At 39.5% G+C, this 18,827-nt stretch overlaps 1 long non-coding RNA gene across 2 annotated transcripts; it reads left to right on the forward strand.

Moving 5' to 3' along the window:
- Positions 1-7,998: 7,998 nt before the first annotated feature.
- LOC140616615 (uncharacterized) lies at positions 7,999-16,022 on the forward strand. 2 transcript variants are annotated; one of them, XR_012017018.1, is made up of 4 exons: positions 7,999-8,463; positions 9,531-9,654; positions 11,277-11,390; positions 15,104-16,022. It is a non-coding gene; the product is annotated as an uncharacterized lncRNA (long non-coding RNA). The 2 variants fall into 2 exon arrangements; XR_012017017.1 differs by lacking the exon at positions 15,104-16,022 and adding an exon at positions 11,796-11,903.
- The last annotated feature ends 2,805 nt before the right edge of the window (positions 16,023-18,827 follow it).

Below are 18,827 nucleotides of genomic sequence, written 5' to 3' on the forward strand. Positions count from 1 at the left end.
CTGTGAGAGGATCTTGTGAGGAGACTGGTAAGACAATTCTTTGAAGGAAACTGAGGCCTTGTCATGCTGGTCACCAGGCATTGTAGCCAGCCAGCCCCAAGCCTAGTAAAGAAAGCATTAGAAAACCCCATGGTGAGCTTTGAAATGTATTGTTCTTGGTAGTGACCTCAGAGGTTCAGAAGCCCACTATAGACCAAGCCTTAGTCTCTGTCACCTGGGCCCCTAAAGAATGAGAGAGTACTTGCTGCTTAGGTGGTAGACTTGGATGGGGGCGTGGCTCCTTTGGGACCAGGCTGCCATCCCGGTTTGTGAGCCATACAGGGAAGAGACAACTCGGACTGCATTTACACCTTGTTCCTGGAGCTCTGAGGAGAACTTGACAAAACAAAACCAGCCAGAAACTGACGGATCAAGGAAACTTCAAATGAAAGGGGCCTGTCAGGGAGTATCAGAAGCCTTTGAAAGATCCCCACAAGATGAGAGATGATCTTTAATCATGTAGCATGACCAGGAAGCACAGAGCCAGCATATGACTCTGCCCACCAGTCAGGCTTCTCGAATGAAGAAGCAGGGAGAAGACATCAAGCTACGGCATTCTTGAGCTGGATATTTCAATTACTATTGTGAAGTGATGCTTGCAACAGCAAATGACTGTTTTACTTGAGACCGAGGAAAAGTGATAAGCCTGCCAAAGTTTTCAGGTTGGAGCACAGGAAGATTATTTAGTACCATTTAAAGAGTTGGGGGAGACAAAAATAAATTTGTTTTGATTTCAACGTGTGAGTCATTGCTTGTACAACATAGTGGTTACACCATATTTGCCTCAGATTTGCTAATTACATGGCACTCCACTGAATTTTGTTTGTTGCACATATTTGGGGTCTCATCAAGTTGCATTTTGTTCCTCAAGAGGAGAAAAGGCCTTGAACGTGATGTGACACCCTGTTTCTGGAGTTTGCATTACCTGCTGGAAGTACAGCAATCCAGCCTGCTGACTTTGGGAGTCCGTCCTGATGGGATTATGTGCTCTGACGGGTATTGGTCTTGGGTCACTGGTGGATAGATGCCATGGTCAGGAAGGACCTGGCCAAAAGAGGGCCTGTTCTTTCACCTGTTGACTGCGTTGCCTGCCAACAGTCTTGTCCTGTGGGCTCTTCAGGGATTCTCTTGGCCGGCTACAGATAGATCCCTCACAGGAGTGTCACCAGCTTGACTCCCTGAACTCAGAAAATTTCTAGCAGAAGCTTCTGTTTAACCATAAGTCTAACTCTGAGAAGCAAACTAACAAACTGCTGGAACAGAAAAAGAAACATTGAAGGAAGAAGCCTGCACAGATGGATCAGAAAGTGCCAGAAGTGACCAGCGGTGACCTAGGCCTCATTATAATGTTAACATTCCATTCTGAATATTCATCCCAAGCACTAATAAAAGGAGCATGCTTTCTCGAATTCAGAGAGATGTAGCTCTGGAAATTATTCCCACTGGTCTCCTTGTTACTTAAAATATAGATGACCTTGTGAAGCAAGTTCACCTGGTGTACTCTCTATAACTCACCGAGGAGTGGGCCCACTTTGGTTCAGTAAGGTCAAACACACAGTAAACCTTCTTTTCAGGTGGCCCATACTCAATGACTAATCACGATTGTGTGTAAAGTCTTGGTCATTTCAGCCTAACTCAAAATAACTCTGTTGAATGGTTTTATGGCAGGGTTCCCTGTGGGATTGTCTGAGGCCCATTAGGACTGTACTCCAGCTTGCTGTCTCCCCCTGCTCACCCTGTTCCCTTCCTCTACTTATGTGGGTGAGGATACCAAGGGTATTCCTTTTTTTTTTTTTAAGATTTATTTATTTATTTGAGAAAGAGAGAATGAGCTCAAGCAGTAGGGAGGGGCAGAGGGAGAGGAAGAAGCAGACTCCCCACTGAGCAGGGAGCTCAACCCGGGGCTTCATCTCACTATTGACCAAGAGGTCATGACCTGAGCCCAAGGCTGATTGAGCCACCCAATGCCCCAAGGGAACTTCCTAATAAACAATTCTGCTCCCTTAACTCTCTACTCACCAGAGAGCCCACCCTGCCAGAGCAGCCCTCTGCATTAGCCTATATCCCTGCAATCCTCACTTGTTTCAAATTTGCAGAGATACACATGCACAGTTCTATCCCTATATAGGTGTGGTGTTGGAACAACTAACCTGTATGTATGTGTTTGGGTAAAAATGTGCACAATTTAATTTGCTAATTAAAATTTGTAAAATATGTACTTAGTAAAATTTAAATCATAAATTGCAATTCTTTGAGGATCCTATATCCTGAGCATAGAGACCATGGTGACGACCCCAGTTGGTCTGCTCCAGAGATAGCCATAGAGGCCCACACATAAACTAGTCCCCAGAGCATTGCTAGGTATCACTGTATCCTAAATCCAAGTTCCTGCTGAATTAAAAATATATTAAACATTAATAATTTCATCACCCTCCAAAGAGTAAAGCAATAAGTGACACAAGCATTACAACTCTATGTGCTGTTCCCAAGAAGAGTAGATCAAACAATGAAATCATACACTTTCATCTCCATTTCATTCAAAAAGACTGTGTGCACCCTCTGAATTCAAAGTCACAGTCAAATCCTCCATTTAACAAGTCTTAAAAATTAACTGGGCTTTGCTTAGCTGGAACACATGTATTATTAACTCATTATGAAATTGTACCTTCCATTATGTAAAAAGGTTACCTGAGGCAATCCCTTTCTATCTGGGTCCATTAAAAACTTGATAAATACATTTATTAAGACAAACTGGCAGGGGTGAATTGTTCTTTACAGTAATTTGCTCTGATGCCATTCTGTTTCAAATCATTGCTCCTTTAGGACAGGAAGTATATTATAAAACTCTGCATGTACTCATGGTGTTTAGAACCGTGTCTTGCATGAAGAGCAGGACTCAATACAACTTATTAAATTCAACAAAACTGGCACAACTTTTGGCAAATGTACCTTTTTATTTGCTTTGTCTTTTTTCAAATTAAGGTATAACTGACATAAGATTATATTAGTTACACACACACACACACACACACACACACACTGAAACGATCCCCACAATTTCTAGTTAGCATCTGTCACTATATATAGTTACAAAGAAATGTTTTTTTCTCGTGATGAGAACTCTTAAGATCCACTCTCAGCAACTTTCAAATATGCAATGTAGGGGCACTTAACTCAGTGAGTTAAGCATCTGCCTTCAGCTCAGATCATGATCCTGAGATTAAGCCCCATGTTGGTCTCCCTGCTCAGTAGAGAGCCTGCTTCTCCTTCTCCCTCTGCTACTCCCCCTGTTTGTGTTCTCTCTCTCTCTCTGTCAAATAAATGAATAAAATATTGGGAAAAAAAACCAAATATGCAACGTAGTATTATTATCTATAGACACCATGCTATACATAACATTTCCATGATTTATAAATGTACCTGTTTTGAGAAGTAATTTTATTATGAACTTCCTTCATAATGACTTTATGATTGCCTACATACTGGAAAGTCTATGTTAATGGAGTATAAAATATTTCTATGTCTTCTTGTGTTTAAAATATTTTATTTATTTATTCATGAGAGACACAGACAGAGAGGCAGAGACATAGACAGAGGGAGGAACAGGCTCCCTGTGGGGATCCCGGTGAGGGACTCAATCCCAGGACCCCAGGATCATGACCTGAGTTGAAAGCAGACACTCAACCAGGTGCCCTATTTCTATGTCCTCCAGTCCTAAATTCACTATCATGCCAAGCTTGTGCCAGGCCCATCAAAAAAAAAATCTGATTTAGCTTCTGGTTCCAACATTTCTATTCACACTGCTAAGAAGCAACTAAAGAAGTAACAGAAAGACAAACCAGACTTCAGATCCATTAGTGAATCCATGGGTTACATATGTCTCTCTTGGCCCCAATACTACTTTAAATGGGCATGCATGCTCACATATGCCTATGTGTACATACATCATTTCTATGTGTTTTGAGAGACTGTAGTAACATTCAGAGTTCTGCATTCCAATGAGAACACTTTGTCTGTGTACCATTTATAATTATTTGACCTTCCATGTCTACATGTAGGATTTTTTCATTAATGGCTACCTTCCCCTGCTAGGCTTTACTTTCCTTGAGGGAAGACATCTGTCTGTTTTTCCCCACACATCTAGCACAATGCTCAATGCATGGTAGGCATTTAGTAAATATTGGGATCCAGCCCTGGACTTTAGAGTACTCTATATGGGTAGAGTGCCGTTAAGCTTTTTTAAATTTTTTTTTTCCTTTTGAAAAATGCTTGGATTTCTTACAGCCTTTGCAAATGTTCACCATTCAAGAATGGAACCGCCAGAGCTGTGATTCAGTGATAGGAAATGAAAGCTGTTGATGGCTATGCCTTAGTGCTTAAAATATTAAGAGTGACTCACAAGAAATACTGAACACATGAACTGTGCACATGATATCTATGAAAAGCAGAGGTCACCTTATAGTCATGCTTTCATACTCGTGCCAGCACATACCAACACATACACACACTCTCTCTCTCTCTCTCTCTATGCATATACTGTGGAAGCCTTTGTGATTATGTAATCTCCTTCTGTTGAATGTGAGCAGGACTTAGTCACATGCTTCTAAAAAATAGAATAAAGCAGAAGTGATGAAATATCACTCTGAAACTAAATCATAAAAGGCAGTATAGTCTCTCTCTCTCTCTCTCTCTCTCTCTCTCTCTCTCTCTCTCTCTCCCCCTCTCTATCTCTCCCTCTTTCTCTTTCTCATTACTTTTTCTTGGAAAATCCAGCTGCCATGTCATGAATAACCCTATGGAGAGGCCAACATGGCAAGGAACTGAAGCATCTGTTCAATGGCCACACAAGTGAATTTGGAAACAGATCCTCCAGGCCAGTCAGCTCTCAAAGTGCAGCCTGACAGACATTTTCTCTTCATGAGCGAATCTGAGCCTGAACCATCCAGCTAAGCTGCTCCTGGATGCCTGACCCACAGAAACTATGAGATAATAAGTGTTTGTTGTTTTAATATCCTGAATTTGGAGGCACTTTGCTCAGCAGTAGATAAGTAATACATCATATAACCAATATATATCATGCTAAGGACAGTGCTAGGTGCCAAGGAATACACCGTGGCAATCAAAACCAGACATTTTGTTCTCGTGGGAAAAGAAACTTTTATTAACTTTTTAATATTCATATGTATAAATATAATTCTGAATGCACAAACAAGTTTTGAGAGAAGGGCAGATTATTATTTACTCGCAGCAGAATACAACAGAATACAACAGAATTCACCTGCACCTCCAGTCTTAACCTCTGGAATGATGGGATGAGAACCAGATGCAACCTGTACATGGGAGGGTTGTAGGGGAAAAACTCTGAGCAAAATAGTCTGGCTCTTGGTTAGGAGGGATGGCTGTTTCTCCTTCCTGTTGGAGAAAATCTTCTTTAACACAAAATGGGAAGGATTCTGGGTTCTTATTCTGCTTTAGTGGAGCGAAAATAAATTTCTCCCGGAGAAGATAAGCCAGTATCCAGGGGTGTTTCCACTGCCCCAGGTCTCAGCCTCCCTTGAAATGCATAGACATTCCTCAGAAAGGAAAATATCTCTGGAATTCTCCCAGTATTCAGACATTCATAATTCTTCCAAGGCTTGCTTTTAGCTGAAATCCCATTTTATTACTATTTGTATAGAATATTCCAACTATGCATAAACATAAAAATGTCTTCTCTCCAACCCCACAGTTATAAAATACTCATCACTGCATTCACCACAAAATGAAAATTTTGGAACAGGTTGAATGCTTTAAAATAATGAGGATGATAAAATAAATTATGGAAGAGAAACTAAAAATCTATGTACCCAGGGTCAAAAACTATCAGATGCCTAGAATAAATCTAACTAAAGATGTACAAGACCTCGGGATCCCTGGGTGGCGCAGCGGTTTGGCGCCTGCCTTTGGCCCAGGGCGCGATCCTGGAGGCCCGGGATCGAGTCCCACGTCGGGCTCCCGGTGCATGGAGCCTGCTTCTCCCTCTGCCTGTGTCTCTGCCTCTCGCTCTCACTGTGTGCCTATCATAAATAAAATAATAAATCTGGCTGCCTGCCTTCTTAAAAAAAAAAAAAAAAGATGTACAAGACCTCTGTGTGGGAAACTACAAAACATTACTGAGAGAAAGTCAAGAAAATATAAATAAATGTAGAGAATACACCACGATCAAATGGCTGAAAGTCAGAATACTGCTAAGGTATAAGTTCTTCCCAAATTGATCCATAGGTTTAATGCAATCTTGGTAACAAACCCAGTAGGCTCTTTTATAGAACTGACAAGCTGATTATCAAGTGTTTTTAGAAAAACAAGGGACCTAGAATCAGAAACATAATATTGAAGAAAGGAAAAGAAAACTTCAGATATGAAGAATTACTATAAATCTATGTACTACAAATTATATATGATATTATCTATTATAAGACTTGTGGTATTGGCATAAGGATAGAAAAATAGCAGAACAGAAGGAGGAGTCCAAACACATATACACACATATACAGTCACCTGGTTTATTACTAAAGTTTCGTTGAAATATAGCGGAGAAAAAGATAATATCTTTAGTAAAGGGTCTGGATCAATTGGATATCCATATGGAAAGAAATGAACATTGACAGCATCTCACAGCATTCACAAAAGTTCAGCGTGGGCAGAGACGTAAATGTAAAAGAGTCAAGCTCTTGGAAGATGAACTTAGAAATACAACAGATTTATGAATTTGGGTTACACACAGATTTCTTTAAAAGAGCAGAAAAAGGCAATAATCTTAAAAGAAAGAAAAGGCCAATTAGACTACATTAACATTAAGATCTTTGTTTATCAAAAGAGCATTAAGAGAATGAATCAGTAAGACAGTGGATAGTGGATAGGTAAGCTAATAACCAAGTTATATTGGAACACATATATCCCTCAAAGGACTCTTATCCTAAATATATAAAGACCTCCTACAAATCAATAAGAAAGACAACCCAGCCAATGTTATGACTGTTGGCTGCTGTGAGGTTTACAGGAGACGAAACTGCTAACTAAACAAATTACAGTTTTTACAAATAGCTATTATTATTGTTTTATCGTTACTACCTCTCAAAGGACCAAGGACTATGTCAGCACAATAGTCTAGTCTCTGTGTGGGAAACACCCACACAACTTCTGAACACTTATTTATTGACATCCTTTTTCTATTGTTTAAATTGGAAAAATAAATCCTGCAATTTTAGTGTTGTGTCTAAATAAGATTGTATGAGATATATTGACCAAATAAATCAAGCTCTCTACCTTTCCAACCCTTCAATAACCAGTAAATATTCAAACTTGTACCTGATTCAAACAAATTAGTCAACTCCATTTAAACCATCAAACTGGTAATGCTTTTGGCCACAGGGCTGGTTAAAAGTTCCATTGGTTTGCATTCAAAGGAGGAGAGGGGGAGAGCCTTGGAGGCTGATGAGACTCAGACCAAACACGTCCTCTGATAGTGAAGTATGAGACATCTTCCTCCTTCTTTTGGTTCAGCGTCATTTGCAAGTCTGAATACACTATAGTTTCAGAATGTAATAAAGCATCCAAACTTTTAGAGGCCGGAAATTTGGAAGTACAGGAGACCTTGGTCCTGCTGATTCATAAATTGGTAGGAATACCATGAGAGTCTGAGGAGCCACAGCATAGATGTAGCATGGATCTTCCATGAGCAGGAATTTTATCCTGTTGAGTAGAAGGAAAACAGCAAATAACAATGACAGTAATTAAAAGCATTCTTTTACTAAAACTATGAATACACATACTTTAAAGAGTATATATGGCACGTGAACTTTTCAGATAAAACCCAAGAATTCAAAGGCTGTATCCACTTTCTGAGGGGTCTCTTTGGCAACAAGTTCTAGAATCCTGGGGATTAATGTTCAAGTTCCTTTTCGGTAGCGAAGTTGGTAAAGTGCCCCTCTAGACCAATCCCCTTATTTCACATTTGAAGATTCGGAAATCCAAATAGGCTAAGTTAGTGGCAGAACCAGGGCCAGACCCCAGGATTTCTGCTACCCCATCTCCAGAATTGTTACTGTCTTTCCAGCCTCTGACAGATGAGGTTGGCATGAAACATTGCCAGTGCAGGTTGGGTTGAAGTAGTATTCAGTGGCTTACCAAAGCATCTCAAGAAATACCCTGAAGGTTTCTGTTTGCTGACCTAAATTGAACTCCGGGATGGATTAGTCTTCATTATTGCATATTCATTAGTGAGCTTGTGAGGTTAAGTAGCATTCTTTCAAACTCACTTAAATGTAGCAGGAATGCTCTGATTGGGATTCCAATTTTGAGAAGCAGTGTGCCTGAGGGTGCGCCTCAGGGGAGCAGGACAAGATGATGATGTGATTTGTGGCCTGGATTAGGCACTGAAAAGAGGTGGGCATTAATAATAAAACACATTCACATGGTAACACACTATTCTGCTCTAAGTAGGGTTGTAGTTTTTACAGCAATCTGTGGCATTGTTGTTGGTTTGGGTTTTTTTCTCTTAAAATTACAGATAGTGGGGAGAGAGATTTATCAAGTCTCTGCTAATCAAAATCAGATATTCTAATTTTTATGAGTGCATTAATGTCATCCAAGTTTTTCTCTGAGATTAATGACAAGAATTTGAGTGGATAAACTTAACTTTAAAAAAAAATAGTGGTAATCTGGGCCTTTTGGGTTTTTTTTTTTTTTTTTTTTTAGATTTTATTTATTTATTCATGAAAGACACAGAGAGAGAGGCAGAGACACAGGCAGAGGGAGAAGCAGGCTCCGTGCAGGGAGCCCGATGTGGGACTCGATCCTAGATCTCCAGGATCAGCCCTGGGCTAAAGGCGGCGCTAAACCGCTGAGTCACCTGGGCTGCCGGGCCCTTAGGGTATTGCCCAAGTGTTCCTGGGTCATTGAGATGGTTTGTCATTTCTGGCATACCTGGCAATGGGGCAACTGTAGACATGGGGCTTTGGGGTCATGCAGTGGACTGCTTCACTTCCCTCTGCTGTGTTGCTTCATTTCATACAATGTTTGAATTTGGTTTCCAAGTCTGCACATGTGCGTTTCACTCAATATGTATCATTCCTCTGGCCATGTGAACATTTCCATAATTTCTATTCAAAACATATTCATGTTTTTTGAAAGAAACCCCACCCACTTCAAATTTTTATTTAAGGAAAATCCAAAGACCTGGTGATTTTTTTTCTGATGCAGCATATAACACCAGAACATATCCATATGTATTTTAAATACAAACTTTTTATTTTACAACAGTTTTAGATTTACAGAAAAAATTAAGATAGTACAAAGTTCCCATATACCCCACATCTAGGTTCCCTATTAGCATCTTGCCTTAATATGGTATATTTGCCCATTGAGCCTGTGTTGACATAGTATTATTAACTAAAGTCCATACTTTACTCAAATGTCTTTAGTTTTTATACCATTTCCTTTTTCCTCTCTAGGATCCCATCTAGGATGCCGCGATACATTAGTTGTCATATTTCCTTAGGCTCCTCTTGGCCATGATGGTTTATCACGTTCTCCTTGTTTTTGACGATCTTGACAGTTTGCAGGAGTACCGGTAAGGTATGTTGTAGAATGTCTCTGGACTGGGATTTTTTTGGATGCTTTCCTCATGGTTAGTCTGGGGCTATAGGTTTTGGAGAGGAAGGCCACAGAAGTAAAGTGCCGTTCATACCACATCATATCAAGGGGTACCACTACCAACATGACTCACCGCTGTCAATGTGGACCTTAATTCCCAGACTGAGGTAGTGTTTCTCAGGTTACTGAAATGTAAAGGTGATTTTTTATTCTCCTTTCCATACTGTACTCTTTGGAAGAAAACCACTTACTTCAGCAGTGGGGAATTGTGCTCCACCTCCTTGAGGGCAGAATATCTACATAAATTATATGAAATTATTCTGCCTGGGAGATTTAGCTCTTCTTTTATTATTAATTATTCTTTTGGGTCATTTATTCATTCAATCATTTATTTATATCAATGTGGACTCATAGATACTTATTCTCATCCAATGCTATTTTATTTATTTTGTTACTTAAATTATTCCATCTTTGGTCTTTGGGATCTTTTTCAGTTGGCTATGCCCCTTTGACATATTCCCATTGTTTTTGTTGTTGTTATTGTTTTAATCTGTTCCACCATTATAAGATATTCCAGGCTCATCTTATATATTCCCTGCCAAATCCTAGAATCAGTCATTCTTCCAAAGAACCCTGCTTCCTTTTATTGGAGAATGGCATTAGACACCAAGCTCTGTGTGGTTGGTGTGTTCATTTCTGCTAGAATGTCACTGCTTCTAGGCCCCATGGATACTAATGTGTGTGTGTGTGTGTGTGTGCGCGCGCGCGCTCATATCCATGAGCATTTCTATACATAGCAATCTATCTACATTAAGCTAACCGTGAATTCATGTTAATGTCTTCCCTCTAATCCATTACTACACAGATCATTCTAGGCATTTCCCCTGGCCTTTCTCTGACCCCCTACGTCAGCAGGTAGAAAACTGATTCCCCAGTCTGCCACCCATTTACTTATTTCAAATGCACATGCATCATATATCACGATTGTTAAACCATAACCCTGGGAAACAACCTTATCAACTGGAGTCTAGTACTTATGTATAGTTCTTTTACCTTTGTTCTTACAGACTTACTCTTTTTCAAAATTACCTGGGTCAGAGCCTTTTACCCCACCTCAAGTGAGGTTGTTTCAAACATTTGAAATGCATTTAGATCATTTTGGCACTTTCTGTATTTCATCCTGGGATCCCTGCTCTCCTAAATGATTTTTTAAAATTTTATGCATTAATTCATTTGTTCTTTTGCTGTGAAGTTCTGTAGGCTTTGACAAATGCGTAAAGCCATGTATCCATCACTACGGTATCATACAGTATCATTCTGCCACCCTAAAAATCTTCTTTACATCACCCATTCAATCCCTTTTCCCTCCTGCACATCCCTGACAATTTTTATACTATCTCTAATTTTGCCTTTTCCAGAATTCACATATTTGGAATCACATAGTCTATGGTCTTTTTGTATGAGCTTCTTGCACTTGGCAATATTAATTTAAGATTCATCCATGTGTTTTTTGGCTTGATAGCTTATACTTTTATCACTGAATAATATCAACTGTACCACAATTTATCCATTTACCTATTTAAGGATGTTCTTGGTACTTTCAGGTTTTGGCAATTATAAATGCAGCTGCTATAAACATTCGCATGCACATTTTTGTGTGGACATAAGTTTTCAAATCAGTTGAATGAAAACCAGGAACATGATCACTGGATTATATGGTAAGACTGTGTTTAGCTTTATCATAGACTGCCAAATAGTCTTCCAAAGTGGCTATACTGCCACATTCTACCAACTCTTGCATTTAAATGCAAGTTCCTACTGCTCCATGACCTTGCTAGCAATTGGTGTTGTGAAACTACCTATGAGATTTCCCATCAAATTACTGTTTTATTCATCACCTACTATCTCTGGGCCTAACTGACTCATCTATCAAATTAGTTGCAATATCCTATCCTTCACACCTTTGCAAAACAAAGAGTAAAGGTGTGCAAAGTGTATAGAATGCAACAGAAAAAAAGTTTTTACTTTGAATACAAAAAGTCAACAACAACCCTGCTCCCCCAAGAAAAGAATGACAGAAATGCACATTTCCACTTTATAAAATGCCTCTGTTGCAATTACAGTAACTGGATACTTTGAGAACAGCATTCTTAATACTGAGAAGTGGCTGAAAGAATCCTAAAGTCTTTCCAACCAACCAACCAATGCACTTTATTCAAAAAACTACATAGGTAGGATCTGTGTTTTCTTTTTTTGGGTATGCTTAACCCCCTCTATTAGGGAAAAGGTACTCAGTAATTTTGACTAACTGGAAATGTAAAAACACTTGGATTTCCCTATTTCCTGACTAGTGTCCTATGCATTATATCTGGCTGCCGATTCTGATTACCTTTCTTTTTTTTTTTATTACATTTTTTAGTTTAAATTCAATTTGCCAACATATAGTATAATACCCAATGCTCGTCCCATCAAGTGCTCCCCTCTGCAATGTCTGATTACCTTTCCAAATTATACCTGAACTATTAGCAAATTTACAGAGTAAATAACACTTTGATCATTGACTTCAAGTGGCTGATCAGCCCTAGTGGCACAGGTAATAGTGCTTGCTCAGGGCAAAGGGGATATTCAAGAAGATCTGCTCCATTTCAAAATGTAAATGGGAAGCAGAGAAACTGGCTTGGTATAGGGCTGACCTGGAGGCTCATTTTAGTACTCTGCTGTTCTGTTCTTTGCTGCTTTAAACAAAGACATCTGCATGGGGATGCCTAATATGTTTTCTGGAAAGATAAGAATAGCAATATTCAGCTTTCACACATAGATCCACATGTGTGAGCTCCAAATTTACACTGAAGGACTTGCCCCTTTACCTTCATGTGCTGTATTTGCGTGCTTTTGGTAATGTCTGGCATTAGGAAATATACTAACAGTTGCTTTTTTACCATCACATAGTAACACAGTTATGTTAGGAACTTCTTTGGAACCACATAATTTCATATTCAAAATGTATGGAGTGGAAGGAAGAGATAAGAATAGATGAAAAAACTCAGAAGATGAAAGCCATTAGCAAAGACAGGTATAAGTGGCTCACTTCATCTTTATCCTGCAGCACACTACATGAACACAAAACTTACTTTCAAAGCTATGTAACACATGTTATTATGCATGTATATAGAAAATTGACCATCCCCCATTTGAATATCTGTACAATTAACTGCTCCTGGGGGAAGAAACAGTATATGATAGCTATTGCCATGGAACTTCCAAGTGGTTTTCCAAATGTTATCAGTGCCATAACTGATGGTCATTACCAGCTGAGTATTCATGGATATAAATCTCTGTAATATTTTATGCAGTGTCCTTGTGCAAGAACTTAAACTGCCTATATGTTGTGAAATCAGACATGTATAGGTGGGTCTGTGTCAGCCAGCCAGACTGTTGAGAGGGGTTCCATTTACATGAGGATGGATGAGTCTCATGGGAGAGGCAGTGATTGGATTCATTGATGGACTGCCCACATGGCTAAGATTCCCAAATAAGGATGGCACAGGGGCTACCACAGAACCTCTCAGGCATCAAACTTTTAGGGAAAAGAAATTCACTCTCAGGGGAAAGCCAGAGGCAGCTGTCCTCACGGAGGTCCAGGGAGTCAAAATGTGAGTGGGCACAAGGATTTTAATGGAGTAATGCCTAGAGGCCTGCACCCGATTATGAATAAATAAGTTTATATTCAGATTTATGACTCTAAGAGTTCTGTATTTGGATCAGTCCCCCAGAATTGAATCACACCTAGAGAAATTCATGAAGTTAAGTTTCTGAACAGGCAAAGATGATAATTTGGCTGCCTTAACCCCATTTACTTGGCTAGCCCAAGCCCCTCAGAGTTTTAGTCTCTTAAATCAGAATTCAGTGTAGTGGATTTATTATTTTTAACCCCAGATTTATTCCATGCTTATCAGTTGCATATAAATGATGGAATAATAGATGAGTTGTGTTATCCATTCTGTTTTCATATTTTATTAAAGTACTTAATTGGGCACCTGCAGCTTGATTTCCTTTCCAATAGGTCTAATACTGCACAGACTCTAGGATGATTTACATGTGCTACAGATTTATCATGTAATCATGTAAACCACTTACAAGCTGAATTTACTCATCATATATGCCTTCCAAGAGCACTAAAACAGATCACCTCTGCATGGTGTCTGCAAAAGCAGAGGTTATTATTTATTTCATTTTATTTTATTTATTTATTAATGAGAGACATACACAGAGAGAGAGAGGCAGAGACACAGGCAGAGGGAGAAGCAGGCTCCATGCAGGGAACCCGACATGGGACTTGATCCCAGGTCTCCAGGATCACGCCCTGGGCTGTAGGCAGCGCTAAACCGCTGCGCCACCAGGTCTGCCCAAAAGCAGATGTTTTTTAAAGGAACAACTGAGATAACTAGGAAAAGAATGGTATTTTATGGAGCAGCATTATCTGTGGAAGTCCCTTACTAGTGCCATGATTATTAATAGTTGTTAATGACCAAAGGGCACCATGGTCAAATAAATTTGTGTTATGCTGAGTCAAAGTTGACCCAATGTCTTTACTGAAGGACATACCAGTCTTTAATATGCTAATGAGTTATGAATCTCTAAGAGGGAGCCATGGTGCACAGCATTTCCCAGCCCCATCTGACCTTGAAAGTGGGTTTGGTGTGCAAGTGCTCTCTTAAATACATTTGGAATATTGCTATCCAGAGTGAGCAACAAAAATCTGGCTGAAATCCTGGTAGGCATCTGGGGATGGGGTAGCATCTTGACACTGACTAGATAACTACACAGAGGTGTTGATGAAATTTAGCCCAAAGACAAAAGGAGGAAATAATTCAGCAACACTATCCCTGAACTGTTTTCACTAGATCATATTAGGAAGTGTTGGGAAGCTGTGCAAGAGACCCACTCTCAGCTGTTGTTTTAAGCTTAAAATCTCTTACTTCCAAAAAAACGTTTGAAAATTTTCCACTTCCACCTTGTGTCCAATTCTGATCTCAGCAGAGAGCAACTGTGTCCATCCACAGGTGGCATGGAGAGCTGGCATCCCATAGAGAGTGCAGGAGGGAAAAAAAGATCTCGAGATGGTGGTTCATGAGGATTCAGTCAACAGTGTCTGCTTGTAGCATCTGCAATACAAAAACCAGGCACTTTCTGAAATGCATAACAAGGCCTTTGGAGAAAGCAGCAGGTGTCCTAAAACAGCTCAGGGGACAAGGAAATTGGGGTACACAGGGGGCTCTACTGGAAATTGTCTCTTGGTCACCTTACTTAAAGGTTATCACCAATGAGGAACTGGACATTGGTCCCATAATCCACTATGTAATCTTTTTAGTTTCCTACATATAGTAACCTTTGTTGAATGTTTACTATATGTTACGTATTATCTCATCAGATTCTCACAAGTCTTTGCGTTGCTGAAGAGGAAACCGAGGCATGGGATGGTAACACAATGTGTCCCCAGTGCACTGTGAGTGGTAAACACAGGTCTGTCAGACACTAGAGCCTGTACCTTCTCTGCACACACAATTCTCCACAGAAGACATGCTTTATCCTTCCAGTCATTAGCAACCAATCTTTTGTCAGCTTTTGTAATTCCCAAGTTAAATCACACCTCCGGTATCATGCACAAGACCCTGTACTGGTAATCATCTTCCTAGCCATACAGGGGAGAAGAACCGCATTTTGTCTTAAGGGGCTTAATTCTACCTGGATATATTTAGAATGAGCAGATATCCAGTTTGCCCAGGATAGTCTTGGTCTATATGTTATTCATAATGGGTCTTGATTTCGCTCTCAGAATTATCCTGGACTGGATCAAAAATGTATTTTTATCCTAGATATATTTCACATTATTAAAATACTTTTTGCCAAGAAATTTTAAAAATGTATCTTTGAGTAGAAATTAGAATATTCTGTAAGGAGGAAATGAGGCAAGAGAAGGCTTACACTAGGCCTCTGACTTGAGTCCACTTACCAAATATGCATAGTTGAAATATGGATAAGCAAAAGAAAAGTATCTAGATTTACTCAGTGTGCTATTTTTATTACTTTTTGAGCAAAATGCACAAATATTCCACATTAATATAAGATGCAATGCAATTTCAGATGCTATTGCCAGAATATTTTATTTATTTAGCCAGACCATCTTAAAAAGATCACTTTGTAGCATCAATTTTCTGCTTAAATTTAACCATGGTATTATCTTAAGTTTAGGAAGAAGCATAAAGTAGAATAAACCACTCAAAATGGAAAAAATTAAAAAACTAAAGAAATTCCTGGCTTGCTGTTACTTTTTAAAAGTATATATTGAAAACTATATCCATATTATTTAGTTTTATACTTTTGTATAATAATTATATGCTTTCATTTTTGTCCCAAATTTACAAAGAAGAAAAGGAAGGAGGGAAAGAGAATAAATAGCATGATGTATAAATACCTTTCCAGGACTAAATATTGAATCTTTGAAATAAAAATTCAACGTCTTTAACATAGCCTACCAATCACTCTGTGCTCTGGCCCTTCTTTATCCCTCTAGATTTAGTTTACTTCATGTTGCTGCTCATCCTCTGATCCCCAACCTCATTGACCTTCTTTCAATAACTCAAACTCACCATGTCCCTTCTCACCAGTCAAATTGTTCATCTCCTGCCTCACTTAGTTCACTCCTACTTAAATCATCCACAAAGTACTCTCCAAGAGCCAGTGCCATAAGTTGGATTATTATTATTCTCCCCATTTCCAAGAGAAGAATATTTTTCCCCATCCATTGATGTTGGGCTTGGTATTGGTTTCCACTGGCTAATGACATGAAAGTGGATAACAGGGAAGAATTTTGAAAAGGTCATGCATAATTCATTTTGTCTTCTCATGTCTCTGCCCTTGCCATGAGAAGAACCCTCCTGGGCTGCCTGCTGGGCCCGAGAGGAGCATGAAAGGCAAGTCAGCAGAGCCACCCCAGTGAAGCCCATCTTAGATCACTGATCCTCACTGAACTACAAGACTAAAGAAATTTGATTTTTCATTGGTGCTGAGGTACCTTTTGGTTCTTGCTATCAGAAATAACTAACTGATAGAGCTGTGTATTTCTCTTTTGCCATCTTTACAATTATAATTTTACATTTATTAGGGCTATGACATAATTAACGTATCTTTCCAGCACTGAGCATACACACAGTAACAAAGATGGTGCCTCACTAGCACTCAGCAGAGTCTGACATATAGCAGGCAGTCACTATATACTTTAAAAATATATATAAAGGAACTAAAGGCCCCTCCATGAGCAGATATTATGAATAATGAAGAAATAAAACAGGAAGATTAAATTTCCTAACTTAAAGCGGTCAAATGGTTAACAACTAGATGTTTGTAATCTTTAAGAAGCCAATTCCCTTGCTGGGATTGTTATTTGGACTCTCTTGTCACCTGCATGCTAAAATCAAGAACAAAAGCTGTAAACTATTGCATGTATTTACAACAGGAATCAGTCCTGATGGAAAAGTCAGCTGTCAAATTAGGCCAGGGCGAGATTGATTTTTTTTTCTCACATTAATCACTAAACAAATCTATTTCCTCTTCCTCCATTTCCCTCTCTTCTACACCACAAGGGGAGAATGAAAAGAAAGGGAAGGAAGAATGTCTTTCCCATGAGTCTCACTAGACAAACCAGCAGGCAGGCTGAGCATGATTGATGGGGAAACTACCAAGGACCAGCAGTGTTTCAAAAGAGAATAGAAAGACTACTTTCAGGGCAATGCTACTCAGAGCTGCAATTCTCTGTCAAATAATGTCAATTCTTGCCAGAAATTCACTTAAAAGAAGATATTTCTAAGATGCTATTGAATGTTTCTACAAATAAAGATCCAAATTCTGATTTTGTCCTCTCCCAATATAAGCTTATTAAAAGCATTATGTGAATCAATTTCTCACAGGACTTAGATGGTGACAGTCACAGCTCATGCCTTACCAGCTGCCCAGACTTCGATCAGGCTTCTCACGTGTCATGGAGCTAATTCAGCATGTCATGTGCTCAGCATCTCTTATGAGTCACAGTTAACATCAAAAGTTCTAAGGCAAGGTCACCCACAAAGAGCAGGTGCATGAAATCATCCACAGGCCTCTGGAAGCACTGTTCTTGGACACTAAGCATCTGCAGTGACCACAGGATACCCATGCATTCCTCAGAGGGAGAAGAGAAGTGGATGGAGGCATGACAATTTAGTGGACACTGTGCCCAGGCCTGGGGGAATGAGAGGCCACATGGTTCCTTCTTTCAGTTCCTCATTCACTCATTTATTCCACAATATGTACTCAGAGCCTTGACTGTGCTGGGCATTGAGGATAGAAAGATGGACAGTCCTTCAGGAGAAGACAGAGAACGAAACAAGAAAGATCCATACACTGTGCTAAAGGTAGGATAAGGGGTGAGCACAGGGCAGAGGATCACATTGGAGAAGAAGCTGACCCAGTTTGCGAGTGGTCAGGGAAGCTTTCCTGAATGAGGAGACATGTAAGCTGACATTTGAAAGGCAAGTGGCAACTATCGAAGGTGATCAGCAGTAGAGAAGGTACTATAGGCATTGAAATCTGTTGTGCCCAGAAACAGGACAGAGATGGTTGGTGGTGGGACGCTGGGACTGTAGCACAAGGTATGGTTGAGGTGAAGGTTGCAGTAACAAACACAAAAGAAGACAATGGATGAGGCACCTGGGTGGCTCAGTTGGTTAAATGTCTGACTGGTGATTTCAGCCCAGGTCATGATGGGTCGTGAGATTGAACCCTGTGTTGGACTCCACCCTCAGCTGAAACTGCTTGAGATTCTCTCTCCCTCTCCCTCTGTCCCTTCTGCTCATGTTCACTCATGCTCTCTCTCTAAAATAAATAAATAAATGTTAAAAAAAAAAAGCCACATTAATGCCCCAACTCTATCTTTAACCAAAAGATAACATTTTGTAGGAACATTAGAGGACACGAATGTTAAAAATATGTGCAATGCTTACTTTGTGTTACTAACTCTTTGGAAACTGAAAGTCATTTTCATGAGTTTAGAAATGTAAAGATGAATTATATATAAGTTGTTCTGCCCTGAAAATGAGGTTAGTAACTTGAGATATGAAACA

The sequence above is a fragment of the Canis lupus genome, chromosome 24, assembly GCF_048164855.1.
Source record: "Canis lupus baileyi chromosome 24, mCanLup2.hap1, whole genome shotgun sequence".
NCBI classification, from domain to species: Eukaryota; Metazoa; Chordata; class Mammalia; order Carnivora; family Canidae; genus Canis; species Canis lupus.